The sequence below is a fragment of the Microcaecilia unicolor genome, chromosome 3 (genome assembly GCF_901765095.1).
Source record: "Microcaecilia unicolor chromosome 3, aMicUni1.1, whole genome shotgun sequence".
Lineage (NCBI taxonomy): Eukaryota > Metazoa > Chordata > Amphibia > Gymnophiona > Siphonopidae > Microcaecilia > Microcaecilia unicolor.
In genome coordinates this window covers 428,304,644-428,328,138 of record NC_044033.1, presented here as the reverse complement: position 1 = coordinate 428,328,138, position 23,495 = coordinate 428,304,644, and positions in this window count along the sequence as shown.

Genomic DNA, 23,495 nt, shown 5'->3' with positions numbered 1-23,495 from the left:
CAGGAGGAGGGGAGGAAAGAAATGCTGGGCACCATGGTGGTGGTGGTGGTGGGGGCGGGTTATAGGTAGGGAAGGATGCTGGACACCATGGGGGTGACTAGGATAGTAGGTAAGAGAAGAGGAGATGCTGGAGCTGGGGTCGGAGTTTGGGTGGGGTTGAGGGCAGAGCTTCTCCCCAAACAAAAAGGCATTCCGCTGCCCCCGAGGTGAAGATGCTAGGAATGTCCTCACAAAGATGGTGGAGACAAAAATAATAACTGAAGTAGTATGAGTACACTGTACTTCCACAAAGCTATGAGGTAACCTGCATGGAACAGCAGTTACAATCTTAAGGATCAGTGGTACAACAGCACCAGGTTTCAAAAAAAAAGCTGGATCTTTGTATGGACAGTCCAGGGTTTAAAATCCAATTTTAATAAGCACAGGGAGACCAGAATTTATTTTATGTTTATTTTTACAACAGCGTCATTAATGTTTTGTGGCTCTGAAAATTATTACATAATTTACTCTGACATAGAAAGGGAGTTTGGTATTGCCTTAAACACTGGTCTTATAAGAAACACAGATGGTCACTATTATTGCCATTTTTTCCTGAAACATTAAAGACCCCCCCCCCCCCCCAAAAAAAAAAAAAAATGTTAGTTTATTTTCATATGTCATTAATATAGTGCACCCATCTCAAAGAGTTGTCTACTGTTTGCAGAGAGTGTGCACTATTTATGAAGCGTACATACCATTCGCAAAGAGGGCTCACTTTTTGGGAAAGACTGCAAACTCTTTACCAAGAGTCTGCATATGCAAAAACCGTTGTGCGTGCATGAATAGTTCAAGCATGCACACACTATCAAGTAAGACTGGACTCTTTTGGAAAAAAATGTGCACTGTTCACAAAGAGTATGCAAGTTTTCTGAAAGAGCTTGCACGCTAAGCAATATTAATAATTTAATAGTTTAAAATACTTGATATACCACCCTTCTAATATAAGTCAGAGTGATTTACAATAAAATAATAGATAAACAGAAAAGAACGCCAATATAGATGGAAAAAGATTAATGATTCCCACTGGCACAGGCTTATTGTTCCTATGATAAAAAAATAAAAAATTTCAACAAAAGGAAAATTCTTGTAAATAACATGGGAAATGACGTGAAATGAACATTTTTGGACTGCGCACCACTCGTTTGTGCACTATCTAATAAGAACTGGGCAATCTCTGTGGGCATTACAATCTTCATCTGCCTTCATTGACTGTATTCATTTATTACAAGATGCAATTTAACAATAGTTTAAATACTTTGTGGTTTTATTTAAAAATATTCTCCCCAACCATACCTATGCAAATACTGTTCTACTAGGTAAACGCCAGAAAGTGATACTCAGCATACATTACCTATTCTAATGATAAATTTCATTATGGTTTATTGAACAAATTCCTCAGCCAGAGAGTCTCTCTCTGTCTCTCACACAAAAAAAATTACAATCCCTAAATCCCAAGGCAATTAAAACCAACACAATCCATTTAGTAAAGTGTGCTCAGATTCTTTATTAATAATGAGTTATTTAATTATTTCTACAATTTAATATTAATAGCACTGCAATGATAATACCATCTTTCAGATCTCCAGTGATTTGTTATATTTTATTACTAAATGCTTTTTCTATGTAAACTGACTAATTGAAACAAAATCAAAGACCTGACTTTGTTGAATATTACTAAGCTCTGTCAATAAAAAAAGAGGTCAACTGTGTTTACAAAGCAGTCAACAGCGTCTAGAAAGCAGTCAATCTATTTCTAAATAGAGGATTTGAAAAAATATAGCAGAAATGTCAGAATCACCTAGCTTCCAATAAATACTGGGGGGAAAAAAAGGCAAGATTCTAATTAAACAGTAACTGCTAATTGGATGAAAATGAATATATTAAGCCAACTGAAATGCAATAAGTTGATCAGATAGAATACATGTATATCTTTAAAACAGTAAAAAGTGGTCTGAGCATGTGCTGAGGGGTTAGGAGAGTGGGCTGAGAACCTGGGGGAATGGATTCAATTCCCACTGGAGCTCCTTGTGCCTCTGGGCAAGTCACTTAACCCTCCATTGCTCCTGGTACAAAATAAGTACCTGAATATATGTAAACCACTTTGAATGTAGTTGCAAAAACCTCAGAAAGGCAGTATATCAAGTCCCATTTCCATTTCCCTATTTGAGATTTTGGAATGGTGCTACTATTTGAGATTCCACATGGAATGTTGAGATTCTGTTGCTACTATTTGAGATTCTACATGGAATGTTGCTATTCCACTAGCAACATTCCATGTAGAAGCCTGCCCTTGCAGATCAGTAACGCGGCCGCGCAGGCTTCTGTTTCTGTGAGTCTGACGTCCTGCACGTACGTGCAGGACGTCAGACTCACAGAAACAGAAGTCTGTGCGGCCGTGTTGCTGATCTGCAAGGGCAAGCTTCTACATGGAAGGTTGCTAAGTGGAGGAGTACCCTAGTGGTTAGTGCAGCGGACTCTGATTCTGGGGAACTGGGTTCAATTCCCACTGCAGCTTCTTGTGCCTCTGGGCAAGTCACTTAACCCTCCATTGTTCCAGGTACAACACTTAGCTTGTGAGCACACTAGGGACAAAGAAAGTACTGCATATAATAAATGTAAATTGCTTTAATTGTACCACAGAAAAGCAGCTTATCAAATCCATGACCCTTACACTTACTCATTTCCACAAGCTAAGGTAATTTTTTTTTTTGCCATATGGGTAAAATGACTAAACTCTGGCTTTTTTCAACTAATGGCCATGTGCTAATTTTCCCATTAGCACAGTGGTTTTCAACCCAGTCTTCGGAGCACACCTAGCCAGTCAGGGTTTTCAGGATATTCCCATTTAATTCAATCTTTATGGTCTGAAAATTTGAAGTATTTGATGAATAATAAACTGCAAACTGTGGTATATGCTAACACAAGGAACACTGCATTCTCAATAGTGGGTCTGCAAATCTGGAACAAGTTACTAGGTTACTTGTGATTGTGTATTAATAGGGCTCAGTTTAGTAAGTTGTTGAAGACAATACAATACAGTACAATACAGGGCTAAATTTGAAACACTATGGGCCTGATTTTCGAAAGAGATCGCCAGCCATCTTCTGACACAAATCGGAAATGGCCGGTGATCTCCTGAAGTCGGCCAAATCGGTATAATCGAAAGCCGATTTTGGCCGGCTTCAACTGCGTTCCGTCACGGGGCCGGCGAAAGTTCAAGGGGGCGTGTCGGCATGGTAGCGAAGGCGGGACGGGGGCATGCGTTCAGATGGCCGGCTTCGCCCGATAATGGAAAAAAGAAAGCCGGCCTTCAAAAGAATTTGGTCCGCTTTATTTGGACCCTTTTTTTTCAGGTCTAAGTCCCAAAAAAGTGCCCGAACTGACCAGATGACCACCGGAGGGAATCGGGGATCACCTCCCCTGACTCCCACAGTGGTCACTAACCCCCTCCCACCCTCAAAAAAACAACTTTGAAAACTTTTTTTGCCAGCCTCTATGCCAGCCTTAAATGTCATACTCAGGTCCATCGTAGCAGTATACAGGTCCCTGGTGCAATTTTAGTGGGTGCAGTGGACTTCAGGCAGGCGGACCCAGGCCCATCCCCCCTACCTTTCACACTTGTGGTGGTATATGGGAGCCCTCCAACCCCCCCCCCAAAAAACCCCCCACTGTACCCACATGTAGGTGCCCCCCTTAACCCCTTAGGGCTATGGTAGTGGTGTATAGTTGTGTGGAGTGAGTTTTGGGGGGCTCAGCACCCAAGGTAAGGAAGCTATGCACCTGGGAGCTATTTTTATTTATTTGTTTACTTTTTAGAAGTGCCCCCTAGAGTGCCCGGTTGGTGTCCTGGAATGTGAGGGAGGGCCAGTGCACTACGAATCCTGGCCCCTCCCACGACCAAATCCAAGGCATTTGGTCGGGTTTGAGATCGCCGGCTTCGGTTTCCATTATGGGCAAAACCTGAGGCCAACCATCTCAAACTTGGCCATCTCTGACATTTGGGCAGCCCCAACCGTATTATCGAAAAAAAAAAGATAGCCGGCCATCTTTTTCGAAAATACGGTTGGCTCTGCCCCTTCGCGGCGCCATCCTCGGAGATGGCCGGCCATGGAGATCCATGGAGATGGCCGGCGCCATTCGATTATCCCCCTCACTGTCTGATCTTCAAGGCCCTGAAAGGAAATGGCCCTGAGTATCTGAAAAATAGGATGATCCTCCAAACACCACCAATGACACTAAGGTCCTCCCAAGGACTTTCACTAACGACACCCTCTCCAAAAGACATTACACGATGTGATATCCGCAATCGCGCCTTCTCTGGAATAGCCCCCACACTCTGGAATGCACTGCCTGAAAGGCTCCGATTAACACAAGACTATCTCTACTTCAGGAAGCAGGTGAAAGCTTGGCTCTTCAACCAGGCCTTTAATGGAAGAAGTAACTTGCATTTATCCAAACTAAAGAAATTAAATTAAGTGAAATAAAGCTTAGGACTGGTACCCCAACATAGACTGAGCAGAAATATGTAAAATTCGAGCTGTAAATAGGCAATTAATGTATTGTTTAACCTGAATTGTGGAAGCCCAATGTGAACACAGCCTCTGCTTTTCTGTTGTATCCTGCGCTTCTTAAAGTGAATAGTAATGGTCGATGGCAAACTTTCTCCGCGCTTCAAGAGTAAGGCTTCATAAATACCCTGCAAATACCATAGAATCAGAACATTTCATGGTACTGTCTTTTGGGTTTCACTTATGCTGGTGCTGGCAACCTTCATATATTTAGCTAGGTTTTTTTTTTTTTTTTTTTTTAACTTTCAGACCAGGACTCAAATTCAATACTTGAGGCAGGCAGAGTGTTGCCAATGTGAACTTAAGCATATTAATTTAGGGTGCTCTTCCTGTTTGGATTAACCATTTTGCTTCATTTGGGAATGCACTCAGTGATTTGTATATAAACCAGGGGTTCTCAACCCAGTCTTCGGGACACACCTAGTCAGTCAGGTTTCAGGATACCCACAATGATATGCATGAGATGGATTTGACTGCCCTATACCTGCATATATGCAAATATATCTCATGCATATTCATTGTGGGTATCCCGAAAACCTGACTGGCCAGATGTATCCCGAGAACTGGGTTGAGAACCTCTGGTTTATACCATAGAATATTGCGCTAAGTTATATGTTGTTTGAGAAGGGCATGAAATCAAATTGATGTTGGTGGATGTATACATTACAGTTGAATTAAGCTGCAAAAACGTTTGCTTTAATCGAACAAGAGATGGGGTATCTTTGCAACATGGAAACATCTGACTTATTGCCTGTTTCCACTGTTGTTGGCCGTGGTAGGCAATGATTGTGCTACAAGGGATCTTTGTTTTGGAGGTGGGAGTTTTTTGGGATGGAGATTATCTCACAATGGAATTCCACATGGATTGTCTGGTTAGGATTCTCGGTATATGGAAGAGATATTCAGATTTCTATCATTATGGGGGGGAGGAGAACACTCAGGTACACAATGCATTTTTATAAAAAGGAGAATGACCCTATGGGGAGGGGGAAGAAGGAGTGGGGCACATAGACGCTGCACTGAACATGTAGGAATATCCCTGATCAATAAAATATTCAATTACATTTTTCAGTATGGGTAATGCGCCATTGAAGAAAATTTTATGAAATGTTTCTGGGATAACGTCCCCCATTAAATGACATAAGATCCTGCACCAGATGAAGCTTCATAAAGGAAGTATACTATGTTTGCAAGAGACCCGATGATCAGATCTTGAGCATAAAAAGCTAGCACACACATGGGTGGGTGAAGTTTTGTATTCTTCCTGTGCCCAGAAAAGGGGTGGGGTTGCAGTATTATTTCATAAGCAACTCTAGGCTGCAATTAAGGTTTTTAAATCAGATCCTGGAGGGCCAGTATCTGCTTTTACATGTTGTGGTCCAAGGTAAAGCATTTAATCTGTTGACACTATGTTCCCCTAACAACTATGATCATGTATTTTTTCAAACATTCATTGGGCTTTGCTCTCTTCATTTGGATGTACCACTGGTGGTATCTGGTGATTTTAATCTGGTCCTCAACCCTCAAGTGGACAAATTTACTTTGAGATCCAGCCTCCCCCCCTCCCCCGCTTAAAACATAACTTAGAGGGGCATAATCGAACGTCGCCGGCCAAATAGATCACCGGCGATCTATTTTGGCGGGGGCGCTACAGCTGGCCGGAACCTTATTATCGAAAAAGATGGCCGGCCATCTTTTTTTTCGATAATACGGTTTAGCCCGGCCAAATGCCGTGGAGTTTGCCGGGTTTGAGATGGCCAAGTTTGTTTTTCAGCGATAATGGAAAGTTATGTCGGTCATCTCAAACCCCGGCCAAATTCAAGGCATTTGGCCATGGGAGGAGCCAGCATTTTTAGTGCACTGCCCCCCTGACATGCCAGGACACCAACCAGCCACCCTAGGGGTCACTGCGGTGGACTTCAGAAAAGCTCCCACATGCATAGCTCTCTTACTTTGGGAGCTGAGCCCTCCAAACCCACTACCCACAAATGTACTGCACCCACTAAAATTGCTCCAGGGACCTGCATTCAGCCTCTAGGACTTATTGCTGCTGTATAACTTTGGCACACCAGTTCACACCTGAAGACTAATCTCTCTGAAAAAGTCCTTTCTTGAAATAATCACGTTTACTCACAGTTAACTGCAGATCAGAGGTTGTGCCCCACTGGCAAAGAGTCCCCTGGTACTAAGATTAGCAGTAGGTCAGAGCTGGCACAATGGTGTACAATGTCCTCTTTCAGCACCATTCAAGGTAAGAACTACGTTCTCTAACGTGGGTAACACAGGAAAGGGAACTAAAACTGGCTTACAAAAATGGCCACTACCGCATGGACTACAACAGGAAACAAAACAGGGCACACTCTGACCCAGTTAGCAGGGGGGGAAAGCACCATGGGAGTACAGCCCAGTACCCTACACTCACCACAATGCATTGCTAATGTGACTCTGCAGGGCACCTAACAGAAAAGGTGTCACACTCACCCGAGAGCCACATCGCAACCAGGGAAAGGCTGTCGAAGGATAGAGCACATTCTGCTGTCATGGAGGTGGGTACGGCATTTGAGGCTGGCATACAGGCTGGCAAAAAAGGTTTTTAGTTTTATTTTTTTAGTTTGGAAGGGGATTGATGACCACTGGGGGAGTATGGGGGAGGTCATCCCCCATTCCCTCCAGTGGTCATCTGGTCAGTTGAAGCACCTTTTTGAGGCTTGGTTGTGAAAATAAAAGGACCAAGTAAAGCCGGCGAAATACTGCTTAATGTCACTTTTTTTTTTTCCATTATCGGCAAAAGCCGGCCATCTGTTAGCCACGCCCATGCCCGCCCATTTCCCGCCTTCGCTAATCTACCAACACGCCCCCTTGAACTTTCACCGGCGAAGCGACGGGAAAGCTGCGATGCTGTCAAAAATGCCGCTTTCGATTATACCAATTTCGCCATTTTTAAGAAATCGCCGGCAAGGTGAGTAGTGGTGTGCCTCAGGGATTGGTGCTGGGACCGATTCTGTTCAATATATTTGTGAGTGACATTGCCGAAGGGTTAGAAGGTAAAGTTTGCCTATTTACGGATGATACTAAGATCTGCAACACAGTGGACACCCGGGAGGGAGTGGAAAACATGAAAAAGGATCTGAGGAAGCTAGAAGAATGGTCTAAGGTTTGGCAATTAAATTTCAATGCGAAGAAATGCAAAGTGATGCACTTAGGGAATAGAAACCCTCGGGAGATGTATGTGTTAAGCGGGGAGAATCTGTTAGGTACGGACGGACGGGGAGAGGGATCTTGGGCTGATAGTATCTGAGGATCTGAAGGCGACGAAACAGTGTGACAAGGCGGTGGCCGTAGCTAGAAGGTTGTTAGGCTGTATAGAGAGAGGTGTGACCAGCAGAAGAAAGGAGGTGTTGATGCCCCTGTATAAGTCATTGGTGAGGCCCCACCTAGAGTATTGTGTTCAGTTTTGGAGGCCTTCTAGCTACGGCCACCACCTTGTCGTACTGTTTCGTTGCCTTCAGATCCTCAGATACTATCACCCCAAGATCCCTCTCCCTGTCCGTACATATCAGACTCTCACCGCCTAACACATATGTCTCCCGTGGATTTCTACTCCCTAAGTAGATCACTTTGCATTTCTTCGCATTGAATTTTAATTGCCAAACCTTAGACCATTCTTCTAGATTCCGCAGATCCTTTTTCATGTTTTCCACTCCCTCCCGGGTGTCCACTCGGTTACCAATCTTAGTATCGTCTGCAAAAAGGCAAACTTTACCTTCTAACCCTTCGGCAATGTCACTCACAAACATATTGAACAGAATCGGCCCTAGCACCGATCCCTGAGGCACTCCACTACTCACCTTTCCCTCATCCGAGCGAATAACGCCTGTGTTTGCTCACACCTGATGATCAGGGCTGGTGAGCGCGTGTAATAATGTGTTTGCTGGCTCTGAATGCTAATTACATAGTAAGTCACACTTTATATGCACGTTTGTGTCTTCAACTAATTTAAAAGCTAAGTGTCTTTTTTACCACGTTTCTGGGTGGATCCATGAAAAATTAACTTCCTGTGTAGTTTTAGCAAGATTTAGTGAGAAAGGGTTTTTTTATGCCGATGAAGAATGTTTGACCCAATTTATATCCTCTTTACCCTGCTAACGTCTATTGGGTGGAGGTGTGGGTGCAGAGGCTTTTTTCCCTTTCTTACATACTGTTTGCACTCCACAGGAATATAGTATTACAATAAGTATTTTGCAGATTATACAAGAGAAGGTTTGCTCTTGTTTTTGTGATCTACATAATCTCTTATCCTCTTATTTGCTGAACTCCTACCCTTTGTCCATCCTAGGTAGAAAACATGTATATAATATGATTTTGATCCCCAAATGGTTATATACTTTTCAAATGTTGCCTTTGTATTTTACCATGAATGATGAAAACCTTCTTAACAAGTATGTAGCTTATTATATTTGACACGTTGGGAGGGTCAGAATTCTGCTTGCTAGAGTGATGACTGCACGGGAAAAGGGGGATTAGGATTATCAAGTATAAAATTGTTTTCTATAGATTGTTCCCATAAATGGATGGTTTAGAGGTAAATCAGATTTTTCTAATACTTCAATAGAAGCAGGATTGTTCACAGACCATTTAGTCTACTTTCTTCATGCTCGTTCTGCATAGTTGCACTCCAGTCTGTGAGCTCTTGTGCTCTATAAATCTACATGACAGACTTGGAGATAGTTGTGCAGATTACATCAGTGCTCTCATGCTGTGTCTCCTCTCTTATCTATTTGAGGAAGTAGAAGCTTTCCCCTGATAAAGGACTACATTATTTGTATCAGTTATATGATGAGAGTGGTCAGTTTAAACAATTCCAAGAGTGGTCAGTTTAAGCACTGAATTTCATTTGCAACTGTCAGATCATTTTTTAAAAATTTACAGGAAATATTACCAGATGCACTTAGTCTTGATGCGCAACTTCGGGTACCGTTGAGATACCATCATAAATACTTGAAAAGTAAACTAGGAATCTCCTGCACTAGCTTGGAATAGATTTCTCATTAGAAATATTGGGTGACCGTTTGAAGACTTGTCTGAGAGGGGCACACACTACAGCTAAAAATGTCGCCCATTGGGAACTACAATACACATTTTCTCTTAAGACTCTATATTACACCTTATAAGGCCTACAAGATAACAATCAGAGTGAATGATCTTTGTCTTAAGTGTTCTCAAGCTCAAGCCAGTATGGCTCACATGTTTTAGTTGTGCCTTAAAACTTTATTCTTTTGGAGTTCCATTTACACGCATGTTTCACAAACTCACCCTTTGTTTCTGCTGTTGCATTGCATAATTCTAATAAAAAATATTCAACTATAAAAGTTCCAGGTATGAGGAGTCCTGATAGTGTTACAGTCAATGAAAAAAATAACTAGACCTATGCAGCAAAGTCCTCCCGCAATCCTCCTCCTGCAGGCCACAGCATGCACTATGGTCTCTTGTCAACAATAGTCACTAGCCTGCTTCTGGCTGGGTCAAGAAAACAGTTCTTCAAGGTCCCAAGTTAAACTTGGCCTAGCTGACTATCATGGTTACTGTTTATAGACACGGGGTGGAGGCATGCATGATGGGCCTTCACTGCTTCCCTCTGGGCCTCCTTAGCCTAGTTGTGCACTGAGCTTTTATACTTCCTGGACTATGCCCTCCTGGCTCCACCTCTCCCGTGTTACTTCCTTGTGGGTGGGACTATGAGTTTTAAGGTGTTTCTGACTATGAGGGAGTGTACATAAGAGGAAGTGGCTGAGTCCTATAAACTCCCTCACAAGGTCTTTGAACAAGGTGCAAAAGGATATAGGGAATGGAAGTCTGGGTAGGGGATAAGACATAAGAAAGGAATTGAGAAGATAAAAGAAATGTAACAGGAAGGGCAGGAGGGTGAAAGGATGGGGAGAGATAAAGAGAAAGTGGAAAGAGAGAGAGAGAGAGAAAATGTGCTTAAGGGAAGGAGAATAATTGGGAAGGGAAGGTGAAATATAAGAGTGAAGGAAATAGATGGGGAGAGATAAAGGAGTGAGAGAAGGTGGAAGGAGACAGGAGAGGGAAAGGGGAAGGGAATGGGACTTGATACACTGCCTTTCTGTGGTTTTTGCAACTACATTCAAAGCAGTTTACATACTGTATTCAGGTACTTATTATTTGTACCTGGGGCAATAGAGGGTTAAGTGCCTTGCCCAGAGTCAGAAGGAGCTGCAGTGAGAATGAAACCCAGTTCCCCAGGATCAAAGTCCGCTGCACTAACCACTAGGAAAGCAGGGAGATGAGTAGGAAAGAAATTGGAAGGGGCAGCAATGGAGATACAAGGAAGAAATGAAGGAAGAGATATGGGAAAGAGATAAATGAGAGAATTATAGAGAGGTGAGAAATGGTGTGTGAATGGAGAGAAAGAATGTATGTGAGGAGAAGAAGAACAAGGGTTATGTGTGTGTGCGAGAGAAGGAGGCTAAGGAGAGGAGAATGGCAGAATACAAGTAGAGAAAAACCAAAAAGCAAATGAAAAGGGGAAAATGAAATACATGGAACATATAGCATAAGCCAAAGAAAGACAGGTTGGAAAAAGCTAGAGGAAATGAGAGAATAAAATCGGATAACAAAAGAAAGAAACATAAAAATCAAATTGGAGAAGAAATGTGGAACTAGGAAAATGAATAAGAAAATGCATGAGAAATGAAAATACATCTAAAAAAAGAATAAAATGATAAGATTAGATTAAGAAATTCAAAAGTTTTAAAATACTTTGACATACTTCTGCAGCTGTCATTGAATAGGTGGTAGAGTTGAGGTGGTGAGGTGGGCCTCCTAGGAGAAGGTAGGGGGTGAGATAGTGGAAGTCTGGAAGAATGTGTATGAGGATGTACATAGGAAAAATAAAGTCATTGTCAGCTTGTGGGGGTGGGGAAAACAAGAAATTAATCAATGTTAGTGTGAGCAAAGGGGGAGAAAGTTAACCATCCACTACTAATTTGAGTTCCATATCCCTTGCCCCCCCCCCCCCCCACCCCCCAACAAGGCAGCCAAAATACACCTGTGTGTAAGATACTGGAGCTTTACTATCCTGGCAATCATGCCATATCACGCTTTAGTTAAACATACGGCCCTCCTTACCCCTTGGGGTGGGGGGGGGAGGTTTACATTTATTTTCTGGTGTAAACCGTTGGGGAAATAGAAACTGGAATACTGTGCATTGCCACCATAGGAGAACAAGTGATAGCAACTTTAATATGGTACTTCAGTGCGTAACTAGGTAATTGTATCCAGGTAACAGAGTGAGACAAGAGGGGGTAACATGCAAATTGCTAGTTTCACTGTGGAAAAAAAGAATCACAAATCATGATTATTTTTACACATAAATAATGGAGAACTTTCAAGGTTGAATGTTAGGAATGTATACATTGAAGTATGCATTAGAGAATGGCATGGTTACAGTTACTGCAGATATACCATGGTAAACTGCAGTAAATCCATGGAATGGGCCATATCCTGACTAGAATCACTGCAGATGTGAGAACAAAGCTTTATACTGCCCCATGGGAACAGTAAAAAGCCTTGTTCCCACAGTAACAAATCCTTTCCACCATTCCCTTCCTCCTACCCGCGGGCGTCAATTACATTTTCCTGCAGCCAGCAGCGATTCACAGGCCAGCTCCATGTTCTTCCTCCTACTGTGTCCCACCCTCTCTACTGTAACTTTCTGTTTATCATCAAAACAGGAAATTGAAGTAGAGAGAGCAGGGCGTGGCAGAAGGAATGCCATGGAGTCGGCCTTTGACTGTGAATCACTGCAGGATAATGTAAGTTTCTAGGCTTCCTGTTGTTTTTGTGTTTCCTCAAAGTACACGGAGGAGGGCTGGGGTGTCCTACAAAAGAAAGGAGAAAAAGAATATGTACCTTAGCACAGTGTCGTAGCGAGGTCTAATGGCACCCGGGGTGGGTCGCCGCTGCGCACCCCCCCCCCAAGGTGCAGCACGGCACGAACCCCCCCCCTCTGCGGCGCACCGCCCCGGGCCGCATTCTTACCTGCGGAAGGGCCAATCCGCCCCGAGTGCATGTCACTCGGAGCTGCGTCGGCCCCGCTGGTTCCCTGCTCTCTCTGCCCCAGAACAGGAAGTAACCTGTTCCGGGGCAGAGGGAGCAGGGAACCAGTGGGGTCGGCACCCCCCCGAGCACGTGCACCCGGGGCGGACCGCCCCTCCCGCCCCCCCTTCCTACGCCACTGCCTTAGCAGTTCATATGTTAAGCTTTGGTTTTACACAGATTAAACTCATCCCTCCCAAAATGCATCCAGGATGCTAAGATGTGATCAATGTGTAGATGCCTAAGAAAAGGTTTGCACTTTGAGAAGCTGGTGTGCTTTGGATAGTTGTTCTCTAAGTTGCCACTTAAAAAGTGTAAAGGTGCTTTGCCAGATTTAGGAAGGATGTCTTTTATAATATAAAAAAAAACAATTTTAAACCTGGACTTGAAACCCCCATATTTTCTTGTTAAATTCCATAGATGCCTGCACAGACTTTGCAAGCCAGTTCTAAGATTTATGTAGAATTGATTTAAGTGGAAAAGGTTCGATCAAGAACTTCTATATCAAGAGCTAGTAACACTGTTAAAGAACCTGTGAGGTCAAAATAAAAAGAATATTTCAACTAGTCCATGTCCATTATGATAAATGACAAGTGTGCATGTCTACCCATCAATGCTGCTGGTCTATAATCCTTCTATACACAGAAGTGAAATTGTAGAGAATCTCTCTGGGACCTGAGAGAAGAACTCTCTGGTTACCCATAAGCTATAATATAGGGCCTTGCACTAAAACTTTTATAAAATAAATGACTGTGGTTATACTAATATTTAGGTTAGCCTTTACAGTGAAATGCCAAAGTTGAACTTAGATGTCATATCAAAAATGTCCCTCTATGTACAAACATGCTGCTCTGTGATGAAGAAATCTAACCATTTATAATTTCCTGTCTTGGACCCAGGATGGTCCCAAGATAAGTACTTGACTATTACTGTTTTTTTTCTGGGATTTCTGTCTCTGTGGGTTGAAGTTGTCTGTATTTTATGTGACAATGAAGGGCATAATCGAACGGGGGCGCCCATTTCTAATGATGGCCCCTCCCACTTAGTCACCTCTCCCCTCTCCAATCGGTTCAAAACTCTGCTGCCCGTCTCGCCTTCCGCCAGGGTCACTTTACTCATACTACCCCTCTCCTCAAGTCGCTTCACTGGCTCCCTATCCGTTTTCGCATCCTGTTCAAACTTCTTCTACTAACCTATAAATGTACTCACTCTGCTGCTCCCCAGTATCTTTCCACACTCGTCCTTCCCTACACCCCTTCCCGTGCACTCCGCTCCATGAATAAATCCTTCTTATCTGTTCCCTTCTCCACTACTGCCAACTCCAGACTTTGCGCCTTCTGTCTCGCTGCACCCTGCGCCTGGAATAAACTTCCTGAGCCCCTACGTCTTGCCCCATCCTTGGCCACCCTTAAATCTAGACTGAAAGCCCACCTCTTTAACATTGCTTTTGACTCGTAACCACTTGTAACCACTCGCCTCCACCTACCCTCCTCTCCTCCTTCCTGTACACATTAATTGATTTAATTTGCTTACTTTATTTTTTGTCTATTAGATTGTAAGCTCTTTGAGCAGGGACTGTCTTTCTTCTATGTTTGTGCAGTGCTATGTACGCCTTGTAGCGCTATAGAAATGCTAAATAGTAGTAGTAGTAGTAGTAGTAAAGCGGCATACCCGATCGTATTATTGAAACAAGATGGGCGGCCATCTTTCGTTTCGATAATACGGTCAGGGTCGGCCAAATCTCAACATTTGGGCCGCCCTTAGAGATGGCCGGTTGATATTGTATATCTGGATTTTCAGAAGGCGTTTGACAAAGTGCCGCACGAAAGACTCCTGAAGAAATTGCAGAGTCATGGAATCGGAGGTAGGGTATTATTATGGATTAAGAACTGGTTGAAAGATAGGAAGCAGAGAGTAGGATTGCGTGGCCAGTATTCTCAGTGGAGGAGGGTAGTTAGTGGGGTCCCGCAGGGGTCTGTGCTGGGTCCGTTGCTTTTTAATGTATTTATAAATGACCTAGAGATGAGAATAACTAGTGAGGTAATTAAATTCGCCGATGACACAAAATTATTCAGGGTCGTCAAGACGCAGGAGGAATGTGAACGATTACAGGAGGACCTTGCGAGACTGGGAGAATGGGCGTGCAAGTGGCAGATGAAGTTCAATGTTGACAAGTGCAAAGTGATGCATGTGGGTAAGAGGAACCCGAATTATAGCTACGTCTTGCAAGGTTCCGCGTTAGGAGTTACGGATCAAGAAAGGGATCTGGGTGTCGTCGTCGATGATACGCTGAAACCTTCTGCTCAGTGTGCTGCTGCGGCTAGGAAAGCGAATAGAATGTTGGGTGTTATTAGGAAGGGTATGGAGTCCAGGTGTGCGGATGTTATAATGCCGTTGTATCGCTCCATGGTGCGACCGCACCTGGAGTATTGTGTTCAGTACTGGTCTCCGTATCTCAAAAAAGATATAGTAGAATTGGAAAAGGTACAGCGAAGGGCGACGAAAATGATAGTGGGGATGGGACGACTTTCCTATGAAGAGAGGCTGAGAAGGCTAGGGCTTTTCAGCTTGGAGAAGAGACGGCTGAGGGGAGATATGATAGAAGTGTATAAAATAATGAGTGGAATGGATCGGGTGGATGTGAAGCGACTGTTCACGCTATCCAAAAATACTAGGACTAGAGGGCATGAGTTGAAGCTACAGTGTGGTAAATTTAAAACGAATCGGAGAAAATTTTTCTTCACCCAACGTGTAATTAGACTCTGGAATTCGTTGCCGGAGAACGTGGTACGGGCGGTTAGCTTGACGGAGTTTAAAAAGGGGTTAGATAGATTCCTAAAGGACAAGTCCATAGACCGCTATTAAATGGACTTGGAAAAATTCCGCATTTTTAGGTATAACTTGTCTGGAATGTTTTTACGTTTGGGGAGCGTGCCAGGTGCCCTTGACCTGGATTGGCCACTGTCGGTGACAGGATGCTGGGCTAGATGGACCTTTGGTCTTTCCCAGTATGGCACTACTTATGTACTTATGTACTTATGACATTGGTTTTCGCCGATAATGGAAACTAATGGTCGCCATCTCAAAACCGGCCAAATCCAACCATTTGGTCATGGAAGGAGCCAGCATTTGTAGTGCACTGGTCCCCCTCGCATGCCAGGACACCAACCGGGCACCCTAGGGGGCACTGCAGTGGACTTCACAAATTGCTCCCAGGTGCATAGCTCCCTTACCCTGGGTGCTGAGACCCCCAACCCGCCCCCCCCAAAACCCGCTCTCCACAACTGTACACCACTATCATAGCCCTTAAAGAGTAATGGGGGGCACCTAGATGTGGGTACAGTGGATTTCAGGTGGGGTTTTGGAGTACTCCCATTTACCACCACAAATGTAACAGGTAGGGGGGATGGGCCTGGGTCTGCCTGCCTGAAGTGCACTGCAGTACCCACTAAAAACTGCTCCAGGGACCTGCATAGTGCTGTGATGGAGCTGGGTATGACATTTGAGGCTGGCAAAAAAATGTTGTTTTTTTGGGTGGGAGGGGGTTGGTGACCACTGGGGGAGTAAGGGGAAGTCATCCCCGATTCCCTCCGGTGGTCATCTGGTCAGTTTGGGCACCTTTTCAAGGCTTGGTCGTGAACAAAAAGGGACCAAGTTGGCCAAATGCTCATCAGGGCTGCCCTTCTTTTTTCCATTATCGGCCAAGGACGGCCATCTCTTAACCACGCCCCCATTCCGCCTTCGGTACACTGTCGACATACCCCCTTGAACTTTGGCCGTCCCTGCGATGGAAAACAGTTGAAGCCAGCCAAAATCGGCTTTTGATTATACCGATTTGGCCGGCCTTAGGAGAAGGCCGCCCATCTCCCGATTTGTGTCGGAAGATGGCCGCCCTTCTCTTTCAAAAATAAGCAGGAATGTGGTTGTAATGTTTCTTGTCTATAAAGAATAAATAAAGAATGGGTTTATTATAGGAATATGGTTTCAAGTGTTATATAGTTTGAGATTATAAACCATTTTAAGAGTTAAACTCAGTATAATATAATAGTAAACTTTATTCATGGGTCAAAAAATATGAATGTCCCCCAATTTGACAAGATCAACTCAGAAATGACAAACGTTTTCTAGCTTTGCATTTTGAAATCGATGGTGTAAGTTTCTTGTTTTCCCTTGTATATCCCTATAAATGCATAGTTAAATATTTAGAAAATCCCTATGGGGTCCTTTTACTAAACTGCAGTAAAAAGTGGCCTTAGCACGCCCTTACACGGACCATTTTTACTACAGCTAGAAAATGACTATTAATTCAAAAAATAGGAAAATTGGCTATGCACTAATTTTGCCTTTAGCAAGTGGTCATTAAAACATTAGCACATGAGCACTTACCGATACCTATTTTGTAGGTAGTAAGGGCTCACAGGCTAATTCTGCGCTACTCAGTATGTGGTAATGTAGATGTGTTAATTGATTATCACAGAAATGCCCACTTTCTGCCCTCCCAGACATGCCCCTCCCCCAATAATTATAAAAACATTTTTTAGAACATTGTTTGTGCCTGCAGATCCAAAACATACAGCAGGATGCCCGACCGCATCCCACGGTAAGCCTTTTTAAGCTATGGTAAGCACTTGCTAGCACTTACTGCAGGTTAGTAAAAGGACCCTATTTATTTTATTTTCCAGAACAGATGAGAGCCTTTCTTGATGTTAACAAAATGTTTATTCCAGCTGGGTTTTATCAAGGCTCCAGGCCCGCCCTTGCTCATGCCGCTATAGCCTCCTGTCTGACTGGTGTACATCTCCATGTGTAAACAGAGGCTTTCTAAAATTTCCATCTACAAATATACATGTTATTCAATAACTCCTTATCCCTTGGATTCTATATAGCGTGACTGAAATTGCATGTGCAAATCCAGTCATATTCTGGATTTGTATGTGCAATTTAATTACTTAATAAGCCAATCAGCACTGATAACTGTCACTTAACAAGCAATTATTGACACTAATTGGCATTAATTAGAATTTACACTTACAAATTGCTAGGTATATTCTGTAAAGTGGTGAGCATAAATTCTAATGCATGCTGCCAAAAAGGGGGCATGGCCATGGGCATGGAATGGGTGGGCCGTAGGCATTCCAAAAATATACGCACAGGGTTATAGAATACATCTGCTCCATGCTTAACTCAGGCACCGGTATTTACACCAAGTTTTACTTGGCATAAATGGACAAGTCTAGAGTTAGGCATAGGCATGGCCACTAGGCATATTCTATAAACCGTGCCTACATCTAGGTGTGGTTTACAGAAGATGCCTAAGCGAACATATTTTTGGCACCGATTATTCATACACCATATGTAGAATCTAGTCCTATATGTCCAAACTTATCTATCCAAGGGGGAGGGGGATTTGGAGTAGTATTGGCATGTTATACATCTAAGCACCAGTAGCAAAATATCAATTATAACTTTAAACAGCAATTAGACATTTTGCCCCATTGAAAAGGACTAAAAGATATACTCAGAGAGGATAAAGCCATAGCAGAGAGATTAAGGGGCCTTTTACTAAAGCTTAGCATGTGCTAAGTGCCACATGTCCCCTAACTATAAAATAGGATATGCAGCATTTAGCGTATGCTAATGTACATTAGCATATGCTAAGCTTTAGTAGAAGATTGTGAATGTATGCTGTAATCTGCTTAGAATTGTAGATGAGCAGGCTAGACATGTTTTAAATAAATAGTAAAAGAGCCACTAAGTGAATTCTTTTTTTGCTTCAGTCTTTACTGAGGAAGGTGTAAGGGAGCTACTTGTGCCATAAATGATATTTTAGGGTGATGATATGGAGGAACTCAAGAATCTTGGTGAACCTGGAATATGTAATAAGCCAAAATCAACAAGTTAAGGATCTGCAAATTTCCTGCACCAGATGGTATACACTCCAGGGTACTGAAGGAGCTCAAAAACAAAATTGCAGGCCTCCAATTGGTAATTTGAAATTAAAATTGCCCAGGGTACCTGAAGATTGGAAGGTGGCCAACATAATGCCAGTTCTTCAAAATGGTTCCAGGGGTGATTGGGGAAACTACAGACTGGTAAGGTTGATGTCAGTGCTGGGCAAAATACTAGAAGGTATTATGAAGAACAAAATTACAGAAAACAAAAACAAGCAGTCCTATCTTTGGCCAGTTTAGCTTAACTGGCTAAGTGATGGCCATCCATGTGTACACGGATATTTAAACCAGTATCTGGCCATGGCCTGACATTGAATATCTGAGCATAATTTTGGCATCTGCAGTCTTTTTAAAATACGGCTGAATATTACCTCTGAAATGTCTAAGAGGCTGCTGTTTTGCAGCATGATTTGTGTAAGTGAGGAATGAAGCCACACAGCAGAGTAAAGGAAAATATTCCATATGCCTGCTATACTCCAGAACTGGCATTTGAATATGCATGATACTGTGGCTTCATCTATGATGCATGCACTTAATAAGAATAAAATAAAGAAAAACAGTTATTTAATAAAATGGATTATAGTGTGGCTTAGTATGCAACTGAATTCTGTTTAGGCAATCTATATGCAAAATACATGTGAAAATGTAAAGTGCAAAACTAATTAAACGCTACTAGCAGAGCACTTGCATTTGATCATGATTATCTTGACTTCCAGTGTTGGTCTTGTGTAAATTCATTAATAATGTCCAGCAATTTGTATGCACAGTGGGAAAACCTACCTGATTTCTGCAGAAGAGTGAACCGACTCCTACCAGTCTCAACTAGTCTAAGAAAAGGAAGGAAATCCTAAAATTCCTTTACCAGGGTTAAGGCATACTTTTCAGACTTACACTGTTCTCTGCTTACAGTGAAAGTACCTGAATATAATATACTAGCCGTTAAGCCCGTTAAAACGGGCGAGATTTCCAGCTACCCTCTTCGCAGCTGCTCCCTCCCCCCTCCGTGCTGGGCCCCCTGCACTGACCTGACAGCGCCTTTCATCTCCGTGTGAAAGCGCTGCAGGCAGCACCAGATCGCTCTGCTGCTGCCTGCAGCGCTTCCACACAGAGGTGAGAGGTGCTGTCAGGTCAGTGCAGGGGGCCTGATACGGAGGGGGCGGGAGTGGCGGCGGGGATGGGGGATGAGGGTGGAGGTTGATGCGCGCGATGTTCATTTCCAGGCTCCAGCGGCAGCATCCGACAGTCCGATTCCGTTTCCCTCTCTGTTCCGCCCTCTGACATCATCACGTCTTGACGCGAGAGCGGGTCAGAGAGGGAAGTCTGTACTGCGCATTTGCAGGTGAGTCTGTCACTTGCCTTTTATATGTTTGATAGTGGTATATCAAATCCATGACCCTTACTTTGCTGCTTCTGATTCACTTTTCATTGATATATTTACTGTTTCCCTTATGTTACACGTTTATTGTAAGGCACCTTGGAAAACACACTTCAGAAAAATAAAAAAATATTACTGTATAATAAATTATAGCATAACAAGTGAAGTCGTTTTTTTTCCAGATGCTTTGAATTCCTATCACAGCAATATCAGTGAACGTATAGCAGCTGATCCTCTTATTTCAGAACTATAGTAAATATGAAGAAATCAGAATTGATAGTGCTGTATTTCCTTTTTATTGGCTATATTTTGTTCTCTTCAGCTTGATGATCTTGGAGGTATGCTTCTTTGCTGAAATAACTAAGTAACATGAAGACATTTATTTTTACCTGTTAATTTAATTTCCTTAAGTCCTTCCAGACTACATGAGTGGGTTATGTCCCTCCTGCCAGCAGATAATGTCACATCAAAAATCCTTGCCTCCTCCATAAGATGGGAAGTTGGGCAGCATAATGTTTCTTTTTTTGGTTAGGTGGAGGCAAAATAAACCAATTAATATCTGACTCCAGTTTCCTTCACCAATTTCTTACTTTGTCTACATTTAATGTCATTTCTTCTTACTCAAATTTTGCAAAGCTTTTATCTAAATTATTTTTTTCCAAATACGTACTTAAAAAATCCTTATATGAAAGAGACACACCTACCCAAGCTGACATATTCCAATCTATATTTTAATATTTTTCTCTACCTTTGTTGTCTGGGTATCTGTCTACTCTATAGGTCCTGGTTTCTCATTCACAATTTACGTATGCCTGTCTTCTCTTTTTTTCCAATTTCTGTTTCTCCTCTCTTCTCCTGTCTTTACTTCCTTACTTCTCTATCACATTGATCTCTCTTTTTGTCACAGAAAGATTTCATACCCTTCTTTTTTTTCTCTCTCACTCATCCTTTACTCCCTATTTTTCCTATTTCACCTCCCAACCAGGTTTCTACCTCAGTCTCAAGCATTTTCCAGTCCTCCTATTCCCCTCTCTCTCAATCTCATTCCATATTGTATTTTACCTTTATTTCAGCCATATCCTAGACCTCCGCACTCATGGTCTTCCCCACTTACCTTAATCTCTCATCCCCTCATAGCCCCTATTCATTTTATTGTTCATCATCTTCTGGCCTTCAGCCCATTCTATCTATCTCTGACCCTTATCCAGTCTCTTATTTCCTCTTTCAACTTCTCCATATCCTAATTCATAGCCTTTCTTATCCCTTCACAGATGTAACAATGTTTCTTGCTATTAAGAGTGGTTACAGGTAATGGGTTTTTACTGTTTCATTGCATTTTATGTTCTTGATTTTACTGTACACTGCTTTGATAGTTTTACTACTTTGTAGGCAGTATATAAATACTGTTGCCTAGCCAGTGATGGGAACCTAAAGGTGGATTATCAGAAGCCCCGTGCTGTTCCATACAGTGCACTAAAAAATAGCACTGGAACAGCGTGGGGCTACACCGCTCCTATGATCAGAGACAAAATATGGTAGGGAAGCCCCACCCAGCACATCACAGGATGCACTGGGCAGGGCTGGGCACCACCATTTTGAAGGCGGTACTGAAGAGAGTGTGCTACTCCCTCCCCCACTGCAAAGGTATAGGGGGAGAAGGGCCGCTAGACCACCAGGTGGGGGGTTTGGGCTTGCAGCCCACTGGGCTACCAGTGCCTTATTTTTTGGGTGTGGGGGGTTGGGGGGATGGAGATCCATCGGAACTCCAGCCCCCGTGCCCCTGTGTCAGACGGGGAGTCAGAAGAACTAGAGGACTGCCAGAACTACAGCCCCCATGTCTCTGGCTTGGGGTGGGGGGCTGGAGCTTCTGAAGGGTGGGGGCTTGGGTTCCCGTCCTGTTGGGAGGATGGGGGAGCCTGTTAACATGCAAATGCATGCTGGACAGGGTTCCCCATTCCTCTCCAATACGCCGCAAACCCTAATGCCAGATCTCAGTTGGTAGGGTTTGCTGCAGGAGCAGCACCATTGTTTGGCGTGCTGCCCGCTGAGCACTGGGGAAGACTAGATAATGCCCTGTTTAGCATGCATTTGCATGCTCATTGTGTTCAGAGCTGGCCAGCTCTGATCATTAAAGCAGGAGCAAACACAGGTGCTAATACGGTGCTACTGACCAGAAACTCAGCAGAGCTGAGAGGAAAAGCTGTAACACTCAAGGAAAATAAGGGGGAGAACTCAGAGAAACTACAGGGCAGGGGCATAGCCACGGGCGGGCCTGGACGGGCCCAGGCCCAGCCACTTTCCCTCCAGGCCCACCCACCCAACATCCCCTTGCCCGGGGTTTAAATCTTTTTTACCTCCGTCAAAGCGGCCGCGTCATTGAAAGCCCTTCCCATCGAGCCTTTCCTTCGTGAGTTCGTTCCCTCAGAGTCCCGCTTTCTGACATCATTTCCTCTTTCAGTGAGGGCAGGACTCTGAGGGAACGAACTCAGGAAGGGAAGGCTAAGACAGGCAGGGCTTTCAATGACACGGCCGCTTCTACGGAGGTAATAAAATAAGATTTAAACGACACAGGTCGCTGTGGCAGGAAGAAAAAAGGGGATGTTGGGGGGAGAAGAGGGCGGGGAGATGGAATGGGAGAGGAGGATGGGGGTGAAGGAGAATCGCTGGACATGGATGGGAGCAGGAGGGGAGGGCAGGGGAGAGAGGAGAATCGCTGGATATGGATGGATGGAGGGGGCAGGGGAGAGAAGAGAATCACCGGATATGGATGACTGGAGGGGGGCAGGGGAGAGAAGAGAATTGCTGGTCATGGATTGATGGAGGGAGGGCAGGGGAGAGGAGAGTTCCTGGACATGGGTGGATGGAGGAGAGGGGAGAAGAGGGTTGCTGAATATGGGTGGATGGAGGGGAGGGCAGGGGAGAGAGGAAAGTTGCTGGACATGGGTGGATGGAGGGGAGGGAACAGGAGGGTTGCTGGACATGGATGGATGGAGGGGAGGGCAGGGGAGAGGAGGATTGCTGGACATGGATGGATGGAGGGGTGGGCAGGGGAGAGGAGGGTTGCTGGACATGGATGGATGGAGGGGAGGGCAGGGGAGAGGAGGGTTGCTGGACATGGATGGATGGAGGGGAGGGCAGGGGAGAGGAGGGTTGCTGGACATGGATGGAGGAGAGGGAAGGGAGAGAGAATTGCTGGACATGGATGGAGGGGAGGGAAGAGGAAGGAGGTGAGATGAGGGAAAAGGAAGAGAGGAGAAAAACTGCACATGGAGGAAGAAAATAGGCAGAAGCTGGATGCACTGGATAGTCAAGTCTGCGGAGGACCCAGCTTTTACTTACGGATGTAGGGCAAGAAATGAAGAAGAAAGACGGAAAGTAAAGAAATAAATGGAAAGGAAGCCCTGGAAACAGAGTTAAGAGGACAGATAGCAGCAGAATCTGATA